The sequence below is a fragment of the Rhea americana genome, unplaced genomic scaffold, assembly GCF_003343005.1.
Source record: "Rhea americana isolate MKP2758 unplaced genomic scaffold, rheAme1 scaffold_41, whole genome shotgun sequence".
Taxonomy (NCBI): domain Eukaryota; kingdom Metazoa; phylum Chordata; class Aves; order Rheiformes; family Rheidae; genus Rhea; species Rhea americana.
Window position 1 is genome coordinate 4,385,231 of NW_028186546.1, and position 26,167 is coordinate 4,411,397.

The following is a 26,167-nucleotide window of genomic DNA, read 5'->3' on the forward strand; positions in this document are numbered from 1 at the left end:
AGCACCTCATCGGCTTGAATTTAAGCTCTACTTTATGACCAAGGGAGCGCAATCCTTGCAAAGCCCCAGTAATCATAATACGCAGAGGCAGAATTGATACATGTGGGCTTTTTCTATCACTCAATTAAATGGTTAGTTTATGCAACATGCCGTCTTTTTGAATCAAAGCTGGGTCACTGTTAGGCTGAGGTAACATTAATTATTTTTCCGCTTGTCGGATCCCATGAAAAGGATGTGAAAATGGCCTGTTTATGAAAGAGTGCGGGCAAAGGCTGTGAGCTGATTATGTCAAACATATTCAAAGCTTCCTCTGCAAAAGGGATTGTGATCAACAAAGCATAGCCCACACCTGCACCCATTTCACAATGAAAGCTGTTAGGGCCATGAAGCTACTGGGGAGAAAGAGAGGTTGCGTTAACCCTTTTGGGGGACAGGGCCCTTTCCACTGGAAGATTTCCACACACGCACATATTCTTTTTCTCTTTCCTTCAAGTGGATCTCAGAAGCGTTACCCCAAGAGAAAAGGCAGTCATTCCCATCTAACTTTTTTCATGCGTGGGCTTTTCTAAGCTGGATGAAAATATCAGAGTGCTGTATTTCCTCCTCCTCTTCTCTGAACTCCACAGGAATTTCCAAAAAGGGAGAGATATCTGCTTGAAGAACAGAACAGCAGTGCATGCTCAGACCCCAGTCCTGAAAGAAGTTTTGTTCAGGCCGATCCTGGCTCCCCAGGGTAAGTGTCTACTCACACAGAGCATACTGCTGGAGCCAGGCCATCATCTCCTTTAAAAAGCGTAGTTACTTGGAAGGCAGCAAGAACAAGAGATGTTCTCTCAGAGAAAGTTGAACTGGATCCTAAATACAGTGTATCTACTCCATTTTCTTGCAGCTCTGCTGGTCAGAGGACAACTGGATAAGCTGGTCTGAATTCAGTACTGATCTTGCCTTGAGCAGAAGGTTGGACTAGAGATGTTGTGTGGTCCTTTCCAGCCTGTGTGCTTCCATGCAGCTGTGATATGCAGCATCGTGCCCTCATGAAACCTTGTCGCACAGGACAGTCTTGTGTCTGTTGCCCTAGGAGGGCACAGGGGGCAGAGGGAAGTGCTGTCACACCATTCTGCAGGGACCAACRTGTGGTGAACCTCAGTCAGGCCACAGTGCAAACTCAAAAGGCAGAGCAGGAGCATTCATCAGACATTTTCCCGCAGCATCCTGAGAAAGATGTCAGGGGAGAGCTGAATGCTTGATGTCTGCACATAGAACCCCAAACTCCATCCCACAAATCCTTCCACTTGGAGCTGCAGTCAGATCAAAATCCYACCTCTGTTCCCCCAGAGTCACAACTCTGCCTGCATACAGCATCCATTATTTAATTACTGAATAAATATTAAATAAATGAACTAAAATAAATATTAAATTATTTAGTCAGAGACAGCTGCAGCATGTCCCTCTCATTAACCCCCTCCAAACCGCGAGCAGGGAGGCAGCCTCCTGACTTGGTAGCATGATCACCGAGGAAGAGCTCGACTTCTAATGTAAAACCAGAGAGGAAGATCCAGATCCATAGATGTATCTATCAAKACACAGTGGGTTGCTCGATAGTTTTGGCAAGATGTTACTTCAGATAAAATYTGAACCACAGGAAGTTCCACCTGAACGTGAGGGGGAATTTCTTCACTGTGAGAGTGAYGGAGCACTGGAACAAGTTGCCCAGAGAGGTTGTGGAGTCTCCTTCTCTGGAGATCTTCAAGGCCCGCCTAGATGCAACCTTGTCTACCATGCTCTAGGTGACCCTGCTTGAGCAGGGAGGTTGGACTAGATGATCTCCAGAGGTCGCTTCCAACCTTACTGATTCTATGATTCTGTGATAGGCTAGTGCTCATGCAATGCAGTTGAAAGACAATACCCAGCATAATATGACATGGCTAATACCCACAGCTCAGTTCAGAGAAACTCAGACCTTTTGCCTCCTAAAGCTAATAATCTGAGATTATGGAGTCTTCACCGAAACACAGGGCAGACATAAGGGTCCCCCAGTGAGTTGGAGAGATCACCTGCATCTAAACAGAGGGGAAGGGCTGGTTTCTCAGCTTTTAACTCAGCTGGAGCTGATAGAAGTCTGCAAAGGGACACACTTGAATGCAGGAAAAAAAGTCTGATGCCACCCCAAAGTAGACTAATTAAATTGCATGAAATCCCTGTAGGCACTTTTGTCTAGCAATAATGTTACTTATCTTCTTTTGATTGAAAAGTGAGTTAAGCTAATTCAAATCACAGCCACTTTTCTTCAAAATTASTGGGTTCTTTTCAGGGAACACTAAAGGTCGGTCAACATTCAAGTCACATGTTCAGTTAATGCAGATGAGCTTTCTATGAGCAGAGGAGCCTGTGAGAAATTCCCTTGAAGTCAATGGAGATGTTTGCCATGGTCCAAGGGAGATAAGATCCTCCATAGGGTTAAAATGGTACCAAACTTAAAGGTTCAGCTGTTCCTTTTGTAATTCAACAGATTACATAGGTTCTGTCCTCTAAAWTCTTCCTGGCTCCATTGCTAAATCAGTATTGTTTTACAGGAAGACCTGGGACAGTCATTTAACTGGGTAAAACTTCTACAGAATAAAGAAAGAATTCCGCTTTAATAAGGATGATTATAGGCAAACTAATTGCATATGTCCTTATTTACACTCCTGAGGAGAGATCTAGAAGTGCCCTGATAAGCATCACATAATAGAAAAACAGATTAAGGAAAGTCTCCTTCTGACTCTCGTTAAGGATGGAATTTTCCTGGAATCATTGCATACCACGACAGCAAAAATCCTTCCACTTCTAAATATTAGTCACTTCCCAAAAGGTTTTCCTGCATGCTCTTGTTTAAAATAATATTGAAACAGTTCTACCTTGAGTTTGGAGCAAATATAATTACAACTGGCAATAAAACCCTGAAAAGCTGTATTTTCAATTTGGCTTCAGTGTTGAGCTTTCGGAGTAAAGAAGAAATGTTGTAAAAAGCATCAGCTAAGTGTTTTGACCAGGTTGTAGGCATTGGCCAGGTTGTAATCTAATCACTGGGCTACGTTAATTGGAAATGAGTAAGAAAGTAGGGCATGTTATAAAGAAGTGTCAGTGACTCTAGGTAAGGCTGTGAGTAGGTCACTTTTCATTATCAAATGTTCTAAAAGATACTTTAACCTCATTTGAAAACAAACAATCTAACAAACTCTGCAAATATTTAATCTAATAATCCTCATAATTAACATGAAGCAAGAAAAAGTGAGTTTGCTAAACGTAAACTCAGCTAAGAAACTATTCTTGAATAATATGAACAACAGTCACTGGAATAATAGTATTCTTTCAAAAAATCGTTCTTTTTCCTGTTAATAATTTAAATCCTTTTCCTCAGAATTTTAAAATAGGTTCAAATATTTTAAATGAATGGAGAGTGAGAACACCTTAACATATAATATATAATACTAACAGCTCTTTTGAGGGATATAATAAAAGCCATGTTATAAATAATGGACAGTAGTCATTATTTGATTATAATTATGTATAAATATGCTAGATCTCTCAATAGTATTTGCAAGGGTAATTACACAAATCAGACTATGGCTTTCTGCACAGTAGTTAGTTCAGTCATAAATATACATATATATAAATATAATTCATACCAAAATGCCACCATCCCAATAAATTTTCTTATTCCAATTTTTGCTTTTTTTTCTGAAACTAGAATTAAAAGACAAAATACTATAAGTAACACTCAGGAAATGTTCAAGAACTGAAAATGTCAACATGCAGACATATTTTCAATATTTTTTTCCAAACCCTTGATTTTTTATATTCTGCACAGTAATTCAAACCAAAATGTTTCATTTTGATTTATTTTCCCCTAGAAAAACATTAGAAAAGCTTTTGAAATTGAAAATTGCTCATGACAATTCCGAAGGGAGAAAATGGTGAGCTAGGACATATGAAGAGCTTCAAAATGCACTTGAAAATGATAGTTGAAAAATGTAAAAAATTAACCCTTCCTGAAGAGCACTTTCTGCTTTGAGGAACTGTCATTAGAAAGCAAACTCCTGTCCTGAATGACTTAGTCGCTAACAGCCGCCGCAGCTTCTTTTCCGTGGTCTCTCCTGCAGGTTGGACTGTGCCTGCTCAAGGCACTTTGAGATTGTACCATCTGCTTAGACTGGTTTGGACACTGTTGCAACACGGCCAGCAAGACTTTAGCTATCGCCCGCTAAACCCAGAGAGTCTTTTGTTTTGTTTCCTGAGGAGTGAACAGGTAGCCTCCTTGTACAGATGTCTCGGAGGGAAGGAGAGGATGGACAATTAGCGCTACCCACTCTCACTCCTGGGCATCCCTGCTGTCCTCCTCAYTGATGTGGTTTTTTACTGCAATGGTGGTTTTGGAGCTGAGTGTCAAACAGGCAGGAAATGGAGGCAAAAGATAGCTGCTTGCTTATCTTTCTTTTCTAACTTGGAGGTGTAGCTTCTCCATCTTATTTGTATTTCTCTTTTTTTTCCCACAGCTTTCTCCAACTCTCGAGTGGCAGATGTAGTTTCTGTTCAAAGGAAATGCCAGCAGGTCACTTAACGATTTTTTCCCTCTCCTCCAAGTGCTTAACTCTTAGTTATACATAGAAAGATACACAAGAGATTATAATAAGAGGAATAGCAGGCAGCCAAAATCAATTTGATTTATTTATAGTGTGTGACATATGGCAAAATAAGACAAGATCTCTGGCTTATGGGCATTCTGGCAAGAAACAGGCTGAATCCCATGGCAATACCTTGTGTTTGCACAGCTCCTATTTCTGCCGCTCTCTCCTGTCTTTTCTTTCATATCTCATAGTAAAGCTTTCAATGAGAGGACCCCAGTCTTCTCTGGCAGGTTGTATCTTAGACATTGCTTAGATACGTGCCCACAGCGCATACCTAGCCAGTGGGTTGCTGTTCATATCTCTTCCAGGGAATACAGCATCTCAGAAAACATTTTTGTCTTGTTTTCCTGGAGTGTGGAAGATAGTGATACTTTCCTCTTTATCTGCTTCAAAGGGTACTGGAAGAGCTAGGTAGTACTTTGAAACATCATCTAGTAGTTGGGTATTTTTATTATCGTCAGGAAAAGAAAGAACATAAGAGCAGCCAATCCGGCTCAGATCACCCCTCTGTCCAGACCAGTCATCTGTCTCCAACAGCTCAGAGAAGGAATATAAGGATAAGGAAAGAACTTTGTTTTTTGCTCTGATGCAGCCTTCACTTGTTTCCCACTGAGCTGAAATAATACMAAATGATTGATTATTCTCTGGAATGCCAGTCTGTTCCTTTCTGCATCCCCATCTCCCTGGAAATGAGTCATAGTGCAAGATGGGGAAGTCAGGAGATGTTTGATATCAATGGGAAGAGCTACTTCTAGTTAAAAGCAGTGGTGCAAATCCCACTTACTACAAACAGGAAAGGAGTGGAAATTTCCATGGGGCTAGTACTTCTGAGTCCCATCAGTCCTGTCTGAAAACCCTCTACCTTTGATTCCAGGGGCTCCACCCAATGGACTTTTTATACATCGTTCTGCCTTTGATGACTGTTGCCAGATTATTTTTCTTATCTGATTCAGAAAAGATCTACAAGGATCAGTTAGTTAGCTCCAGGGTAGGTTCTTCGAAAAGCAATGATTTAATAGGGCTTTCTTTTACCTGCTGTTGGGGTTCTCCAAACTCTTCTGGTTCATCTAGCTTTCTGATACAAAATGCTGCTCTCAGCACTGCCCAGCCAAGCTTGGTTGAGGTGCTGGTATATCCTGATCCATGGCTGTAATTCCTGGCTCAAAGGGGCCATGGCTTGCCAAGTGGTCATTGCTCCTCACTGCAGAGGACGGCCGCAAACACAGCACCAAGACAGATGCCTCTGTGAGGGACAAATCCCTTCCAAGGTACTGCTTTTGTATGTTGGGAGTTATCGAGGGGAAAAACACCAAGTTAGTTTGCACTAAAAGCTGCTGCCAGAAAGCCTGGCTGCTGCTCTGGTTTTCAGGCGTCACTCCTTTCTGCCTCCTCGCAGCCCTCTGTCATGGTGGAGGGAGAAATGATCTTGGCTTAGCCAGGGCTGAATGAGGACACAGGGTCAAATGCTCAGCTGGCCTATATTGATCCAGGATTTGTATAGTATGAAAAGTCTTGACACAAGCCTGCAAGGCCTCGGTAAATAACGCCTGGATCTTGTCTGTGGGAAATGGAGCAGCGTGGGGCATGCTGGTCTCTGAGTGGTCTAGCTGGAGAAGCTGTGAGCCAAAGGCTGAAACTGGTGGTTTGTGGCACTGTCACGAACAGAGAGTGGCTTGAGAAGAGACTGCATGCTTGAGCAGACCTGAGCAATTCACAGTCAGAGCTATCAAAGCAATGACCGAGCGCCTTTAACAYGCTGTCTAAAATCATATTCAGAAACTTTAACCCAAAGTTTTAATGCTCCATTGTATTGTTACAAATAGGTCAATGGTGATATTTTATATTTACACATCACCTTCCACACCAAAGACCCATTGGTCTGTAGTGCATTCAGAGGACTTTGGGGATTAATGGCATTAGGTAAAAAATATGCACAGGTATACTGTGCTCTGGGAAGATAAATTCTTGCCCCTTTCCAGGTTTTAATGGGGGGTAAAATTTCATCCACTATAGACACACAGATCAACTGGGATTAACCTATTTAATATTAGTCAGGTTAGTGATAGTCTTTAAGATAGCACTGTCCTTGTAGTCTTACTGGATTTATGCAGACAATATTACCRCAAGACAATTTCATGTGTTCACAGGAGTTGCTAAGTGAAGTATTCAAGATCTTTGGAGGCTTTTGTCTTGCTTTCTCTTCACCATCTACGTAGAGGCAGGAGGACAAGTTTTCCAGCGTTACCTGTTGCAGTAGAGATGTCTAGTTCCAGTTACTTATAGGATCTTATAGATTACACTGGTAGACAGAAAATGGAAGTTCAGTGAAAGAAATGGATTTAACAGCATGCACTGGGAAACCAATTGGAAGCCAGCTGTATTAGCTGAACTCATCATTGAAAGATTCTGTTTACCCTGGGAACCACAAACTTAAGTCTCAAGACAGATCCATAGTTGGTGTAAATTGTTATAATGAGCCTGGGTCATGGAGATCCGCTGAAGATCCCTGCAGTGCTGGGGGCAAGGGAGCAACTTCTTGTACCCAAGATACCGTGGTAATAGGTCTTTGCAAAAGGGACAGGGGGCACTTTGGGTCTTCATGCTACCTTGAGACCTTGGTCCAGTCTGCCCTGTCCATCTTCCCAAAGGAGCCTTGGTTAACTCCTTGTCACGCCGCAGTACAGAACACATTGCTCAGAAGGGCTGGAACCCTATTGCCTGCAGTGTATCTGCGTCTCCACTCAGCAAACCCTCATGGTGGCTTGACATAACACCCCCATGCATCAGAGAACCTGCATAAGGTCTTGCTGAATGATAGCTGGGGAGCCTTAAACATGCCCAGAAAGCTTCYAGTGTGTTCAGAAAGTCAATAGATGAATTATTGTCCTAATCAGTGGAAGGTGTTGGACAAGACAATCAGTCAGATGGAACAAGGTGGAGAGAAACTGTTGGTGGAGAGACTGGCAATGCTAGGATGACTTTAGAGCTCTTCATGGTAGGAGGTGGCCCAGAAAGGATAGAGGAAAGGCAGGTGAGGGAGAAGAGAGGGGACTGTGGGAACTGCACAGAGGAAGGCATGAAGCGATGAGCTGGCTGAGTGCTGTTTATTGCTCGCTGGARTATCTGCCATATGTCCAGATTAAAGTTGGTGATACAGCAAAGCTCCTCTCTTTTTCTGTTATTCAGACRCATACCATATTTCTTTGGTTGCCATATCCAATTCATTTCAGATCTAATGCCAGAGGATATTCGATACGAGATCTAAACAACCATATGTTTAACCTCATAATGCTGTCTGTGTTGGAACATGTTGCACGACTTTGAATCTTACAGTAGGTTAGTGCCATMAGATATACATTAATGCAATCAAATGTAACACACCCAGCTAAAGAAAAGATGTGACACCTTTGCTATAATTCTGAAAGAAAACTAGCCGAAAGGGAACAAAACCTGATTTGGCAAAGCCTCAATCAGCTCAGAGGAAACTCAGCATTCACAGTGCATTGGCGCTCACAGCACCAAGCCCAACAGAGAGAGTACGGACAGACTTCCCCGAGCAGAAAGCCTCCCTTGGCAGTAAGGTGCAATATTCATTAGATAACATTGCTGTTGATCTTGCCTGAGATTCTCACTCTGCTCTAAGGCTGGGAACATCTGTTCTGGTTTCATCTGTCTGGCTCAAGAGGTTCCTGCCTCCAGCTCTTTGTTGCCTCCCTTCCTGCCCAGGGGGTTACCATCCTGCATGGATTTGCCAGCAGAGTGTTTTAGAGTGCATCCTAATTCACTATGGATTTAATCAGCCTCGTTAACTTGAACTGTGAGGGGGTGGAAGGGGTGGGAAAGAGTAAGTGGCCTCTGACAAGGGCAGTCAGGAGCATGCAGGGGAGGTACGGTCTCCTACCAGCACAGCTGTGTGCTGCAGATGACCTCTTTCACCAGGAGCAGGAGAAAGCTGGGAAGGAGCATGCCCTTGCTTACTGACCTAAAGCACTGATGGTCACTACCAGGTACATATGCATCCGAACAGGCTGGGAAAGCCATGCTAGCCTTGTTGTAGACCTAGCATTGTAATTCCCACTCTTTAAATTTTTTTTCTTAGTAGCATATATAYGGGACAGCCTATAGGTAACATGCTCGTAGTTGTGGATAACCACATGCTATCAGAGAGGAAAGCCTGTGTATTCCTTGTGTGTGTGTGTACTTCAGGAATGGATTATGTGCAATCATGACACTGAAATGCACAGATCTGAGAYGGACTCTGCATCTATAGCAATGAATACATTCTCTGCAGTTGCAAATCTTGGTATCCTAAAGTATTTCAAAAATCCATGTCATCATCRGGATTTCTTCTCATAGAGATTTCTGCTTTCTTTGTGCACATGTGTAGCTGGTGATGGGGAAAACACTTTCTGTAGTTTAAATACTGACATCTGCTCATGAAGAAATTAGGGAATTCAAAAATCCTTGCAGCTTTCAGATCACTTTCAGTTTCCTTCCCCTCATCTTCCAAACATCCTTCCAATATGGTTGTCCATCACAGAATGGGGGCCACATAGCATATCGTATGCAATGGTGTTTTGGTGCCTGACTGTGAAGAATGGCTTCAACGGGTTCTTGATTTGTCAGCAAGATGGGGTGAGGTCATGTATTAAAAGGTAAACTTACTTTTGCACAGTTCATTGCAGGTTTTTAAGTGTGCACAAGAGGGACCAAATGTCCTTAGCATACTTTCCTCTCCATGACAGTTGAAGATGTTCAGCATCTTCCAACTAATAATTTAGTGCACAAAAAATGAAAATACAGAGTTCAGCCTCCAAAATGTGCCCAGTGAATGTGAACATGCTACCCAGGTTCTGCATTAATTGGGCAATCTTCCTGTTTTAATGCAAGCCCAGCACTCCTTGTCATTCACTTACAGAGGGAAGTCCATGGCCATTTTTCATATCTGGTGCTGTAACACTAATGCAGTAAGTTGTGATCATATCACACCTGGCCAGCATGCAACGTGAGATGAACTATATGATCATCTCATCTATTGAAGCAGAGAATGGGACTTCTGRCATCTGGTTTCGTGTTTCTATGTTAAAGATATTTGTCTTGCCATCAGTGTGGATTTCCAGATTGTGATTGAACATCAGCTTTGTCATGGTATCCCTTAGCCTTTATATGGATCTCACAAAATGCAAGCTGTCTCTGAAGCTGGCATCGAGAAGGATGGAATAGACAGTGTGTGATGGAGAATGTGCTGTAAATGGCCAGACAATTTAGCATCTTTCACTGCCTACTGTGTGGGAAAGTAGCTCTCCAAATCCCATAGCCACCTTCCCAATACGCAGCTATGAGGGTCTGACTCGGTTGCCCTACTGCTTTACTGTTATGAGAACTTCCATACCCAGAGCAATTTCATGATTAGAGCACTCAGCACACAGAATATCAAGTTGTGACTTTGGAATAGATACCCAGCTGCCTGTGRGTCATTTCTCTATCTATAAAATGAAGATAGTGATAGTTTCTTATTTCTGTTAATTGTTTTCTGTGCTTATTAAGACCTGAAGATCTCTGTGGCAAGAACTGTATCTGGCTGCAGAGTTGTCACTAGGTGRCTCAGACTTTGTTTGGACCCTGTGGCCATTGCTGTAGCCCTTCCGTCCCTCCACACCAGCCACAGAACTCAGTGGGTTTTTCTGCCGCATCTTGACAAAAATTGCTTGTTCCGTTAGACCTGCGGTGCAAAGCCTCTGAATCCACATTTTGCTACTAGTAGATTACTTCAACTCCACTTCTGTTTCATTTGTTGATTGTTAAAATACGATGGATTGGTAAAAATGGAATGATCTGCTCAGTGCTGGGCACAAGGGAGGGACAAGGGGTCTAAACACAGTGATGACCGCGTGTCTGGAGTATGTACTCCCCTGCACATAGGTGAAGGACTTTTATTTTGTAGGAGAAGGGCTTCTTGTGTTCARCACACAAAAAGATGATTGCCCCAAAACTTCATTGACACAGTAAAATGACTCAATCTATAATTTTAGTAAACCTTAGAAATATTATTTCATATGCAACTTGGCATATGTTGAAAGAGTTACTCTGCCCATCCTGTTCCCCACATTTTTTTTAATGATCCATTAAGAAATGTACATGCAGGGTACAATGAAAGTCAACAGGGAGAGCAGAGTAAAATCCAAATGCAGGTAACAATTTACTGTGGATAAATAGCCATTATAGTGGCTGTCTAATGACCTGCAGAGACCACATCTATTCAATAACTGCTTATTCCCCCCTTCAATTGATCCCACTTCAGGTCCTCTGTTGCTTTTGGAGCTTTTACAAACAACATAGTAGTAAATCTCAACTCTAAGAGATGCATCTGAATGGAACCACCGCTATGTCTTTCCTGTCTTTTTCATCTACTGGAGGAAGCCATAATTACAAGTCTGAGTTCAGATAATGAGGAATGAGCGGATGCATTTCAGAACTCAGCCTTGGATTCTGGAGACTGGAAGATTGCTGGGAATAGTCATCACTTCCTTCACAAATAAATGGTCTTGGATACTCTTGGGGATGAAGTTAAATGGCTCAGATCCAGCAGCATAGACATTTTAGCAAGGGTTAAGTACTGCAAACCCTTTTACAAGCAATGCAGTTGACTTTAGTGGGACTTTCCTGGAACATGAGGACAGTGACTTGTAGAAAAGAATTTCACTCAGTGCATGCAGGAGAAGATTGGTGCTGGCTCACCAAAAGGGAGACTCTTAGTTCATTCATATCCAGGTTTTATGAAGTGTCTGCTAACCCTGAAGTGACCTTGTTCTGACACCCTGAGGGATGGCATGCCAAGCAATATCAGCAGAGACCCAGCACCAAGGATCAAAGTGTGAAGGACCACCAGCATGTTGCAGGAAAGGAATTCATAATGAACTTTTCAGGTCAGAGGTTCAGGCTGGAGAAAAAAAAATCTCRTTACTTCAGGAAGGCACACTCAGTTACACAGATACAGGATGCCTAGTTGGATAGTAGTCTTTAGAAAAGGACTTTGGAATTAGGCTGGTTGAAGAACCGAAGGGAAGTCTGCAGATTGCAGTGTTGTGAAACAGCAGACACCATCCTGGGAGTGCAAACAGCAAACCTCTTGAAGCAGTCCTTCAGTCCCTTCTGCATCACCTGGGCTTCACCCAACTAGGGTTTCCATTTCTAGCATAACCGTCCAAAAAGACATGGACCACAGAAGAGAGGCTGGAGGATGTTAGCAAGAGTCATCTGTATGAACCTACATAGTACAACTGGTCAAACTGGGATTATTTAGAGTAAGGAGGAGAAGACAAAGTGAGAATATGCTAATGACCTTGACATATGTAAGAAAAGGCTGCTGCAGAGAAGAAAAAATAGTCTGTTCTCCATGTCCACAGGACAGCACAAGCAATAACAGGCTCTGAATTCAGTTTAAACATTAGGAAAATCTTTCTAACAGCAAAGGCAGGAAGCAGTGGAATAGGTTGTCTGAGCAGGCTGTGATGCCTGTGTCTTTAGAAAGGATGTTCAACCTCTGGAACAGTGTTGGGGAGTGGAGATAGACTTTTTGAGGTCTTTTCTAGTTCAGTGGTGATTCTAAAATTGAGGCATTGGTTAGAGAATTGGATTTCTAATTTCTCTAATTTTGAAATGGGAGACAGTAGAATTTACCCCACTGGGCTGAGAATTTTGATTAGAGGAGAAGCAAAATAAAAGCATTAGGTTTACCTGTGCACCACAGTTTGCAGGACCAGAATATAAAAGACAATTTACAAAATGACAATCTAAAGCCAGGCTCCTGAATCTGAAGTGGAGCTGACTTCATCGAGTCCTTGGTGCGTCAACCAGAATTTGAGAGCAAACAGGAAGGAAGAGACAGACAAGATGCTTCAAAGGGTGCAGTGAAGAACTAGAGCAGTGCCCCTTTCCCCCCACACAGATACCTTGCAAAGGGGTGAAGGAGCAGAAGCACGTTGGTCTATTTTACAGGAAACGCTACCTTTCCGGGGGCAGTCCRGTTCCGTGGTGCCTCAGCAGAAGGCTTTAACAGGCAGGCACGAATGAACCCTTCAGCTATCACATAAAGTCATAGGCAAGGACAGTAGGCTGATACAAGTCTGAAACTTCAAGGAAAAAAATGCTTAAACAAATAGGAAAACCAGAAGAAAGCTTCAGTCTTATATCAAAATGATGAACAAGAATGTAATCCTGCAGTTCAGTGGACCTGCAGTATATGTATCCTAACTTTTATACTGTGTGTGTGTGTGTGGTGGGGAGTGCTTGCATATTCTCTCATGTTCAGCCATTTTTTCTACTGGTGATATTGGTATAAGTAATGCTGGATGTAGAGTGGGATTTATGTTTCCCGGCAAATATTTTTCATATGCAAATAGATACATTCAGAATAGATGTTTAAACAATTTGGTTTTAGCAGTGTGACTCATAACTGAGCTGTAGCTGTATACACTTTCAGTCATGATTGTGTTAAGATTCATGACAAATTATATGCTATTTCCCCTGTTCTGAGCTATTGGCATATTTAACAATCATTTACACGTCTACAGTCTCTACATTTCTACTTACACAAACTTAAAACTGTATGACCTAGACATGTATGCTGTACCATATATGGTGAACTGCATATTTTTATAACCTTTCCTAAATAAGGAATATGGAGATCAAAAATTACCAGCTACAGAAATTCACAAGTCTTTCAAAATTATAAACACTACTATTTCACAGACTGTTCGGTGATAATGTATGAACACTTCTACCACAACAAGAACTGCGTGATCATGAATAACAGCTCTTATTGCAGTATGATAGCTTGGTATCGCTATCCACAAATTACTCTTTTTCATTTTGAACTGCAGCTCAAGCTGATCTTGGAAGTCCAAATATTATTACTTCATCAGGAAGACGATATTACAATACTGCTATTAGTTATATTCCTGGTAATGACACTTTAGGGCATATGGCCCAGTGAAGAATATGGTTCTATTGTATGAACCACAGGACATTTACTGAGCAATAGGAAGAATCTGATCCTCTTCAAAATTGGTTGCTTAGTAGAAGAGAGTGGTGGCAGTAACCACTAAGTAGGCGGTACAAAATTGTTCCTTCTCTTTTGTGTGTTTTGTGCAGTGCAATTCTAGGGAGGGAAAATCCTCTTGGGAGTCTATTTAGTGATAGAGAATATTGCTAACCTCTCTATTAAGAGCTTATACTATTTCCGTTTTTGCTCTTTCTGCAGTTCCCATGGTAAAGACGTACAAGTGATTTCTGCTGAAACAGTTCGACCCATTAATTGCATTCACTTGTACTTACCCAATAATTCCTCAGCATCCTTCAGATACTGGCTGACAATATTCCTACCTTCCACTCCTCCACTTAGTCAGCTTTTGGCAAACTGGATACTCTTTTGCTCTTTCCCATTAAGATGGTCTTTGCAAGGACTTTATGCAYACAAACTATCCTCCACCTCATCTGTCTAATGCAGCTCCTAAATCTGCCTGTCTCCTGTCCCCCAGGGAGCTGGTCCCTGAAAGTTAAATTGATTTTAGCATGCTTGAAAATCAACTCTTAAATTAAAGAGTTTAAAYACCAGTTCTAGACATCTAAGTTTGAAAACTGTGCCTTGAAGGATGCATTTTTTTGACAAGGCRTCAGTCAGAGGTAACTGTACCAAGAAAATGGAGTTACACCAGTGCCTAATTGCAGAGCACCAGAATATGTTAATATATTAGGATGTGATTTTTGTATGATGATGACATACTGTACACCCTGGCTATTCTGTTATCCTGAGAGTCAGAGCCTGGACGCGAGACGTTGGCCTGAGTTCAGGAATGGCTGGGTGAAGTTCCTGGGCTGTGAGCAAACAGGCCTTCAGCGKCAGGGTTGGTGACTATCAGCATTGTAGTAGCAGCATCTAGGAGCGACAGAAATGGCTATTGGAGGTCTTCAAGATCTGGTAAGGTGGTGCTATGTAAGGAAACATCTAGGGCTCAAAAATAACTGAGCTCACCAGAAACCTGGAGATGTTTCTCCTCAAGCAGGGAAAGGAAGGACAAGTGTAAGAACTATCTGAATCCTGCAATTACTATTCTTTTGCTAATGTGCTCCACACTGTTCTCTTTATAAATTACTGAATTATCCTTAGGAACAAAAGGTATTAGGGTCCTGCAAGCTTCTCTCAGTTTGTGGTAGGACTAATTCATTAATGTGGCTCCAAAAGGAATGTGTGCAATGTTCTTTCTAATTGGACATGACTGTTTAAGAATGACTCGGCCTCCATCCAGATCACACTGTCACTTATGCTGTATAATAAGCTACTACTACTGGCCCATGAATCAATTTTTAAACAATCTCCAGTAATGAACTTGGACGGCCCATTGTTGTTGACAAAGAAATGCACAGTCCTGCTATTGTCGAGGGGCTCAATTATGGGTCCTTGCTGGTAAAATAGAGGAGGGGGGAAGGGGAGGGCGGTCTATGGACAGTAGTGACAGACTGAAAGAAGTGTTTCATCTCTGGGCTTTTTACAGAGAATGACAAGCCAAAAGGTCAGTTTCATAGAGGTTTAACTYGAAATGTCTGAGGACAAAAAAGGCATCTGGGATCATTAGGAAATGTGAAGTTTGACTCGCACCATTGGAAATCTTTAATATATTATTTTAACTGTAGATCTGACAAACTCTTTGCCCACTGGGTGGGAAAGAGAGGTTAAGGGAAGTAAAACCTTTATATTTATGCAGTGGGGGGAATAAAAAGGTTAATTTTAGTAACTCTGGGAAGAGTCCGTAGAGAAACTATCAGTGTTTCAACCCATTTGCCATTGTCCTGAGCCATTGGAATCAACCCTGCTCGCAGCACAGGCTGCTGCCGGCACTGGCTGCTGGAAACTGGCCTCTGAACATTTTCCCCTCAAATAACCTCAGCAGGCACAGAAATGTCAGAAGGCTGCCCAGCGCTTCCTGACCGAACCAGCCTCGTCAGCGTGRCAGTCCTGCATCTGTGCTCCACACTTTGTTCGAGATTACTCGCACGTTACCGGGATTCCCTGCGCCTTCCAATAGGAAAAAGATAAATATATCCAGAGTCGTCGTAGCAAGCCGGATCTGGAGTGGAAGAGTATCTCCTTGCTCCACCCTTCCCAGTTGGCCATCACGTTACAAACAAAACTCTCTGTTGCAGCCATTTGGGGCCACAATTACAGGTTTCATTTTAAAGCTTTGAAAATACCACTCAAAGCCAAGGATATTGGTCGCAGGTTTCCTTCAGCGGCAGAATATACTGCTGTGAAGTCATGGGCAAATGCACATCCAAATTCCAGAAAAACAGCCAGGGTACAAATTTGCAAATGAACTACATCCCTGCTGAGCCCATGGGTAAAAACCTTCTCCCTTTCCAGGTGATTTCGCCACAGAGCCTGAAGAGAAAGGCAAAGGGCAGTTTGACCCGGGCAGCTCTGCCGCATATTTCCCAGGTGGATGAATCACTCCCCTATCTGGACAGGACACTTCATTGCCCAACCACAAAGCAGGATCACACCACTTCCCTGCCTCAGTGCATTGGGAAGGCCACATTCACGCAAGAATAGTGGGTGAGATTTAATCAAGCGGACGGCCCAGTAGGCCACCTATGTCACGCAAGGAAGTGCGGAACCGAGCGCATGCTGAGAGCTGCCTGAGCAGAAATTAATCTGCACGTGCGTGGCTAAAGCCTGTTCCGAGGTGCAGTCTGAGCCACACCTGCTGCTGCTAAGGCTGCTGGGGCTTGTCAAGCAGATCCGTTCATCTCGCAGGATATTCCTTCCAAATGCCCTTCAGAAGAAAAGGGAGGGAAGGATGCTCAGGACATGGAGCATTACTCAGCATCCCTGGCCTGACCCAGTACCAGCTGGAGTCAGACAGGCGCACCGCGTCCACGCGCGGCAGCACACAGGGACTTTGTGGACCATGTTGTGCAGGCACTTCATGAGATGGTGGAGAAAAGTAACCCTGGAAGTTTAGCCACAAAAAGTAACCGTGGAAGCACATAGCTTGGTACTATTGGTTTTCTTTTATTATACAGACCCGCTGTACATACAGGAGAAAGTCCTGGGAAATTAGGAGTGCTGGGACCAAGTATGGGGCACAGGCAAGGCACTGTGTGGCAGAATGTAAGATCTTTGAAAACGTGGACTGCTACGTTGGGATGTATGTCCTCAAGTGGGGCAAGGTCCAGTCTAGTGGTGCTCCCTTGCTTTAATCCCAGAATAGCTAACTTATAGATGACTCCTAAGGAAAGGAAAGAAAGCAAAGTTTCCCCTCCCTTGTCACCCAACTGTCAAGAAAGTCCTTTTATTTCTCCCTAAAAATGTTCCCTCCTGAGAATATACCTGAATCTGTGGTGCTAAGGAATTATGATTCACCCAGCAGGAATGTATCTCTAGGTCCAAGCACTAGGCTCTTGTTTTTCCACTGTTCTCTGGCCTGGATGGAGAAACAAGCAATAGGAAGGGATCGGAGCCCAAACAGAGACAGAGGGGTTTAGCATGAAGAGTAGGAGGCATAGTGAGTGAGAGCTGGCTTTCCAACCAGCACATCAACCCACTGCTCAATTTTGTCATCATGGGGCTGAAGAGATCCCCTGGGCCTGCAAACAGCATTTTCAGAGCTCTCATCCCCTGATAAACTCTTCTGAGGCAACCCTGGACCCCAAGACAGAGCGAGATATCCTAATAGAGGTGATTCCCTATATCAGCAAAGGTGTACATAGGAGCTGAATAGAGGAAAAAGGACCTTGGGAGCTGGAGCTATTCAAGAATGAGCTAAAAAYCCTCTGCATACACATCCAGAAATCTCAGGGTCCATATTCGATGCCTGCCTCAAGTCTGGGCAACCCCGTCTGTTCCCATTAGGATGCCCAGGCAGTAAATTGGGCCCTGAATATACAATTAACCAAAGGGCACCATCCTGAAGCCAAGGTTCACACTGATTTGTTATGGATGGGGTGGGAACAACCCTTTGTAAATCGGTCGCAGGATGTTGCTCCTAGTCAGCTGGAAACTTGGTAGCTCAGCTCCATAAAAGCGGGATCTAACGCTTCAGCTCCCCAGCTGGCTTCAGCATCCTGACCAGCACGCAATTCTGTGGCTTGCTTTTCTGCATGACAGTCTGAAAACCTTCCTTGAGAGCCTCTTGTTTGCTAGCTGCCAGGATTTGCCATGCAGATTCTTGCCAAAGGGATAATATAAACAAAGCATAATGTCAAGTTTCCCACACAAGTAAGATGATCTATTAGCACTGCACTTTGTACTAATTATTGCACAGTGGGTGGGGGCTTGTGAAAGGAGATTTATGCATTCAGCTAGCCTCACTTTTATTATTTGTAAGTACTTTTTGGCAAGGAATGAGCGAGATATGTATTTTATTGTTACGCTGTTGCAAACATCCTAATCTTCCGCACTCATTAAAATCTCATAACAAATAGTAAGAATGATATATTACAGTTACAGTGAACATCTCATTCACCCCCAGGTGGGGGGAGGGGGGCGAGACGCAGGCAGGAGGGACAACTGGGGAAATGGAAACACATTTTTTTGGGCCAAGTCCTATTCCCAGCACACGGAGGGCCAGCCATCCTAAGGGCGGAAACAGGGCGATGAACAAAAAAGGTTAATGGGATGCAAGGGTGGATGGGGAGCCCTGTGCTAACATCTTTGCTGGCCGCCCCACCATGTGGAAGGAGGATGGTGCTGCCGCAGAATGTGATTCAGGGCTTCCACAAAGAAAGAGCCTGCTCATGCCTTCCCTGGGATGGAGCTATATCTCTGCAGTCAATCTGTACATCTGCTCGGGGCAGGGGGAGCACGTTCACACTGCTACCTGAGGAGCAGCCTGCCTTCCAAGTCTTGTGTCCGTGTGTCAGGACCCGGTGTGAGGAGGAGCCCTGAGCACCCTGGGAAGGAGTCTCAGAGTATTTCTGCACTGCCTGGACAAGTAGAAAAAGCCTCAAAAGTTGCCAGACGAGTCAGTTTTTCCTTGAGTAATGCACTGCTGGGTAATGAAGGCTAGATGCTGCACTGATGTAGCCCTGTCAGTACGAACCGATTTTTGTGATCATCAGTTTGATAATCTTTGAGTGCAATTTAACTTCACCAGTGCAGCTCTTGGCTGGTAAAACAAAGAGGAACTGAGCGAGACCAGAAATAGATCCAGAAGAGATACTAGTGACCACCAAACTGGAGAAAGTCCTGCTGCAATTCCCTTGCGTAGCCTGGGCTGGAATTCCCCTCAGGGTGCCTTTGCAATATATTCCCTTCATCCTCCACACCAAGAGCATCCAAACTGCATTAGTAATACACAAGCTATTCCAAAGTCCGAGGTGGACCTTCTCTGACCATGCATCAGCAGCTCAGGACAAGGGCAGGAGCACATGCCACTGGATTCACCAGACAGATACTCAAAGCCTCATTTTCCAAACCAAAGTTTGGGGACACCTGTATCCTGCTTTCCGCCTGACAACAGCAGTGCAGTTCCAAAGTTCAGTCTCACCTTTGTGTGTTGTACCAGCTGAGGAGACACCGGGTAAAAGATGAAACACTCCACCTTTTACTTTCTGTTGTTTTGTGGGAACAACATTCAGTGAAAAATCTTGTCACAGATGGAAGGCCCATGCCAACTTTGCAGCCTCTGGCATTTCCAAGGGACCAGAGCAAATAAAGAGCAGTTTTTCACTGGGATTTGCCATGCRGCAGTCAGAAAAGACAATCTGAACTCATGAATTCATGTTTGACCCTTTGGAAAAGACTGTAGGTGGAGATGGTCAGAGGACTCGCAGGAGCCCTGGTGAGATTAAGTCCTGGTGCACAAAATGCTCCCACCCAGGCCTAATGCAATGCTTTCAGAGCTGAACTCCTCTGCCGTCACTGATTCACACTTGCTCATGATTTTGGGGGAGCAGGGATGATCTTTTCCATCTGAGATGGGGTTTCTCAGCATTCTTCACCTAACCAGAGCCATTCCTACTCTGACACTCAGCCATCTGGTGAGGGAAGAGAAGGGCTTTCAACCTCTTCATCCATCATCTCTCCCACGGTGAACATCATATTTCAAACGTTCCAGCAGAGCTTGCCCTAAATCCCCACGCACTGCCAGTCAAGAGCCTCCCTCCCTATCAGCCTTTATTCAAGTGCCCTTTTCTCTCCCAGCTGATTCCAAAACGTCATATTTGTTCTCTCTCTTCCTAGTATCCCTTAAGTTATACTGCTGAACTGACCTCAAGACACAGAGAGGCAAAGCTTGATCCACTGGGCTACTTCTGACTGTCCAGTACTAATCAGGGTCAGGGTYGTGGTGGAGCAGAGCTGGGCAGCAAATTTCTTAGACACTTTTTGCAGCACAGGTATGGAGTGGCCACACGTATCAGGTAGTCAGGTTGTTTTCTGATCTATTCCTCCAAGCTCACAAGTATTGACATGATCTTTGTTCTGCASTTTCAGGCAAATGAACATTTGGGATTGTTTAACATTTTTGACAGAAAAGCTWTTAATATTTGGAGAATGTCTTCAGCACTGCCTTCTTCCCCTGATCTTCATGCATTTCCCAGCTGGTGTTGGGTTAGCCCTGGGATGTTAGGAAAARCAAAAGGGGAGGTAAGACGAAAATGGTTGAATTCAAGAAATGACAAGTGTTGATCTGACTTTCAATCCATGGCAAATATAAAAGGGAAAAAACACTTTTCTCAGACTTTATTTTTCTTGGAGATGAGACCTTCTAATTCTGAATGTTTCATCCCCTCCTCTTCTAACTGACCCCTGTTATCATAATGAAATTAATTCTTCTCCATGCAGGAACAGAATAACCGTGTGCCCTTTAGCTTGTCCTCTCACAGCTGGTTTCTATGGGAAGAGACCCAAATATGTGAGGTGGGAGAGAGTCCTAACCTGCTCTGCAGGCTGGGAGGCATGGGCAGATTTTCACTACCCTGCACTGCCTTGATGTGGCTGATATAAATGTACAGGTTTGGGTAAATTCCTCCATCTGCTCAGAACGGCACCCGGTCTGTAACTTAGTTCCCAATCCATCATCAGCTCATCTGATGCAGGACTTTGTGGAAATGGCGTCCAGAGAAATCTGACTTTTCTTGCAGGGAGGAAGCAGAGGTGTAAGGGGGAGAAACACGCTGTCTGCAATGGGAAAGATGAGGATTAGGGAGGATGCCAGCATGTGGTAGTTTGTTTCTCAGGCTTAAGAAAGTATCAGGTTCGTAGAAATACGCTCAGYAAGGAAGGGTTTGATTCTTTCCTGGGAACTGCAAGTATGAATTCAAAATTGCTCTACTAAAGTCCAGGAATGAAGGTCCATGCTACTGAAGGAGGTACTGAAGGTTCCTACTGTCGTCAGCAGTGATGGACCATCAATGAGCGTGCTACACCACCGCAAAGCAACAGTGTGAAACCCCTGCTGAACAACCCCTCTTGACTGCCTCCCATCATCAACAGCCTCTCCTGCAGCTAAACTCTGTCCCATGCCTGTCCTTCCACTGCCCACTCCTTGTTTGATTTTTTGTCATTTCAGATCTTACCCTGGCCATAAAGTTTAACCACAAATAGGAAAGTTCCTCCTTCAGCCAGTGTCTGTCACAGTCTGTCACTATTTTTATTTCCATCTTCTTCCCCAGCCACCTGTGTCATGATCTAGACTATCCYCTCTTCCCTTCTGCCATCTTCCCCTGCCCCCAGCACTCACTGTCTCCTCTGCACAGGCTCAGCCTGAACAAACCTCTTTTGTCGGACCACCCCACACAATAAGAAAATTAGCATTATTCAGGCATGTTGAGGCCACCACAGCAGCTACAAGCCATGATTATGGTGCATGTGGTTAGCACAGCCTGCAACATCAAACAGCCTGTTTACAACAGATGTAATCCGTAATGATATAACAGGTGTATAACAGTCAATACCAGCATTGTAGTGATCAAATAACTTTGTGGCACGTTCGCATTGATCCGGTATTAATCCAGTCCCCYCAGGGTTTTGGTCTATGATTTATACGACTCACTGGGAGGTTTCGGCACCTATTTGGCACAGCACCAAACTCCAGGCAGGGATCAGTATATAATTCACATTTGCAGCAAGAGCTTTTTAAATCCATGCTATTAGCAAGCCAGGTTTGTCAATGGCACTTAGAAAGGAAGGGCCTGTTAGAGCATGCGGAGACACGTTGCGTTCAAAGGATGATTCACGCACTGCAGCTTCAGTGACTGTCCTGGTTTTACATGCTTGAAYGCTGATGAATTAAAGAAGCAACAACACCGTAGCCTTTGTCGGCTTTCGCAGGCTCTTGCCTTATGGATTTCCACCGCATCGCTTTATATGTTAGCCCAAACTGCTTACCTTAGAAAGAAGGCATGTAGGAGAGGGTGGGATAAAAGCATACCGAGGGAAGGAGGTTCAGGAACTGCTGAATGGGAATCAAAGAGAAACGCCAAGATGGCAAATCCAAAGCTGACAGAGGGAAATGTTTTTCTGCCCAGGCCCTAATTAAAATGTAGAATTATTATCCACCTGTGAGGAGAGAAATTGGGTGAAATTCAAGAAGAAGATGACCATTTAGAGGGAGAGGAAAACGTTTGCAGCCATCTAAGACAAGGGTTGCTTGCCCAGAGCAAGCGTCAGAGGCTGCTTGTGGTTCTGATCCTGCATTATATGAGTTGGTCCAGTTGTGAATAGTCAAGGGTCCACATTCAGAAATTCATCACACACCTAATTTTAGCTAGCACCTCTACTGACGATTTACAGGCAAAACACCAGCAATCAAACATTTGCGGCAAATCAGAAGCTGTCTTTTAATAGCAAGAGTGAAATATGTTGCTGAAGGAGCATGGAGAGGAAGCTGGTATCATGTGTGCTGTAATCCAAAAAACGAGTTTCGTTTTCAGCGGTGTCAAGYTGGTAACTTTCATGAGTATTAAATGCAATTAAAGAAACAAACACTTTCCATCATTCCCCAGAGTGAGAGATACTATCAGTTGTGGCTTTGCATTTTTACATAATCACAGTTTAAAGGAACATTTTTCCATATGTGGAAATTCCCTGTTTTCTCCTCCAAACGCTAACAAAATCCTTGCCGCTGGCTAGCTACACTCTCTTCATGGCTCTGTGTTATGGCACTCCTGCTTGCCCCAAGGCCCTTGGGAGAAGAGATGGGCCCAAAACAAGCGCCAGAGGTGAACGTGCTTGAGATCCAGTCCTGCACCCAAACAGCACGCATTCCCTCAGCTTGGGGTGTTTTTCAAAAATTCCCCTCTCCAAAGGTTAAAAAGACTTTTGTGATCTCAGATCCCTCCTCTTTTGGGTTTCCCACCCTAGCGACGTGATCAAGAAGCACGATTCCCTCCCATCGCTGAGTGCCCCTCACCCCAAAACCAGGGCTCCTCCAGGGGTAAGTAGAGCTAAGGGCACAGCTTACTCAGGGAGYTGCACTAACATAACCTCAACGGAGTTCAACCTGACAGAGTTAAACCGGTCTGTAACACTGGGCGGACACCTTGGGGTTTGGTTGATGATAACAGCGTTCTTCTCTGATTCAACTCGAGTCCGCTGAGAACAGCCTTGCGCTGAGATGAAATCCGTCACACACACAGGGCTTTGACTGATGTGAATTATCAGACCCTGGCTGCTCTGCAGTAGCTGTTCATGCTCTTAACTCTTTAAAGAAGCAGCCTTGAAGTTCTTGCCCTTTGCCCAAGAGTGGGCCAGCTACAGCAGGCACAGAGGGAAACTAATGCCAAGGGCTCCCTGCTCAGGACTCCCCTAGCCTACACTAAAACATTTGCATGTCCCAGCTCTCCTACTTCTCCTAGAAGYGTCCATAAATGGCTTTCCAGGCCTCTATCTATGTCCCATTTCAATCCAGCTAGAATTGCTTTTCCCTGTAGACAAGACAGAGTGTAGATGCAYTTCTTCCTCTTCTTCAAAACATGTCCTCAGCAGGGAGACCATGCACTGAAGGCCAGAAGAAAGAGCTCTCCTGAAGTTCCTCTAATAGGGCAGTGCTCAGGAGGGCCGAAGGACTCCTACACAGGCCCTAGCTGCACCAGCCCAGCTCAGAGGCTTGAAYTAGTGCTGGCCATCAGGCTGTCTTGGAAAGACTTCCATAAAGGAGGCCACAACAGGGAGTAGAGAGGAGAAGCTGTTCCTGTAGCCTGCAGAGCTATGGCATGATAAATTGGCCAAAGTACCCTTTGCACTGAGCAGTGATTTCTAGTTTGTTTGCACGGCCTTTGCTTGGCTTGTTTGTTTGTTTGCCATGAGCGTTGTTTGTGTATAACTTGCCTGCTGAGCTTTTCTCTGAAGTATGTGGGCTGGCCTGCTCCGCTCTTGAATACTGTCTCAGTTGGTTGTAAGCCTGCAGAAATTGMCTGGTTCTCCTGCCCTCCATCACTCAGCCCATGAGCAAGCCCCCAGCATGCACAGGACYATAGTGGGGGAGGTTCTCTCACCACCTCACTCCAGCTTCTAGAAAGCATCTTTACAAACTGTCCAAACCTTGAAACAATAAATATCTGTTTTTTCTGGTGGCAGCAGGAGAGGGTCTAATGGTATTGGCACACAGTGAGTGAGGGCATGTTGTAATGGCAACCCGGATGGGTACCTATTGGACATTGCTTAAGAAGAGTTTAATTTGCATGGACATCCTCCAGGACAGTCTATTGATAATAAATCCATCTCAGGAGACACTTAACTCAAGACTGGACTCTGAATCCAATACCGCTTTCAGATAAACAGGAGAAAACAATCCTAACTCTAGAAGCATTTTGGTGCTTGGGCCTGAGGGCTGCAATGCACAGACTGCTGCAGAAGGGACATTAACCCCAGTGTTTCAGAAGTCAGCACTATGAAGTGGGTAGGGCTCAGGATGCTTGGCTTCCTTCACAGATTCATGGAAACAACAGCATCTCTAACTGATCAGCTCAGAGGGCTTTCTACATGCAAGTTAGGTAGACTGATTCCCACCTTGTGGACAGATCATCTCAAGAAGTGGGCCACCAACCGTATGTCCAAAATCATTTAATAAAAAGGGGAGAGTGAGGAATAATTCCTACATCTTGCTTCCAAGCCAAGCCATGCTATACACGAGGTTTCCCAGGTGAGGACAAAGCTCCTTGGTATACTGATACATACTGTGATTTTACACCATCCTGCATATACATTCATAATTCAGCACAAAACAGACAAGTACGACACTGACGCTTTAAAGATTTTCACTGACCAACACAGTTACTGCTGTTATTTTCCATCTGGCAAGATTTTGAGGACTTCTAGCACATGCCAGATACATTTTCTGGGAATGTTATAATATTAGAAAACATTTAGATAAAAAGCATCATTGCTTATGGGAAAATCTTRTTAACATGGAACCACCATCGGGAGCTCTTGTTAAAAATTCCTTTCTCCTTGATAAGAATTTTCCTTATCTAAACAGTGGTTTGGATTCCTCCCTCCCCTAGGTTGGTGTCATGTCATGGAGTCCAGGAACGTTCTTCCTTTTATGCGTAAGAGAAAAGTCTAGGCAGCACACGTTCCAAACAGCCTGTTTGTGCTGTTGTTTTGGTGGAACCGCGGGAACGTCTCATACAAATCTGTGAGGCTTCGCGTTACGAGGAGTCAGAGCGTTTGGGGTCTTATCACTGCCCAGCACTGCCCAGAGGAATTGCTTAGACCTTGCTTGTAAATGAAGGGCTAAAGATGTTGAGAACCCACCATCTTGTTGGGGGGGGAGGGGGAATATACACCTTGCAGATGAATCACAGGTTTGATTTGCTCCCGTTAGGATATGTAGCTGTTGTTGGCTATCTCAAAGATCTGTGGCAAAATCAAGGAAGGACAGGCCCACCAGGGAGACAGGCACTCAGTGTCTCCTGAATCCCTCTGGGGACAAAGGTAGACACTAGCTCCATCTAATCAAAGACTCTGTCTGGACKTGGACTGCGTTGCCCATGCACCTACCAATTTCATGGAAGCAAAATCAGCCCCTTTATGGGCAACCTGCTCTGGCTGATAACCAAGCTCAGGAATGCTTCTTTATTCTTTCTCCTTTTCATTTCTGCCCTCTTCTTCCCTCCAAAAGTAAACCATGCTGGATATTGATTATCTTTGATGCTCATGTGCATTCAGCCRCACAGAACTACTTGTTGCACAGAGCTGTCTTTACTTGATTTTATTTCTAGTCTACTGTCATTTTTTTTAACCAAATTCCTTTAAGCCCTCTTTAAATAGCTCAGAGACTATCAAGGGATATTTTGCAGTTCTGTTTCTCCATGTTCTCACTTTCTTTCATGTGTCTCTAAATCCTTGCCTGCATTTGCCCTTTCTGTTCCTGTGAAGTAACCAGTGCATTACCTACAGCGAAAATTCAGCTCCTCTCAATTTTGATGGGCACTTCTGAAAACCAAGGACTTTACTGAGCCAAACAGAATGGCAGTATCAAGATTTTGAAACGTTG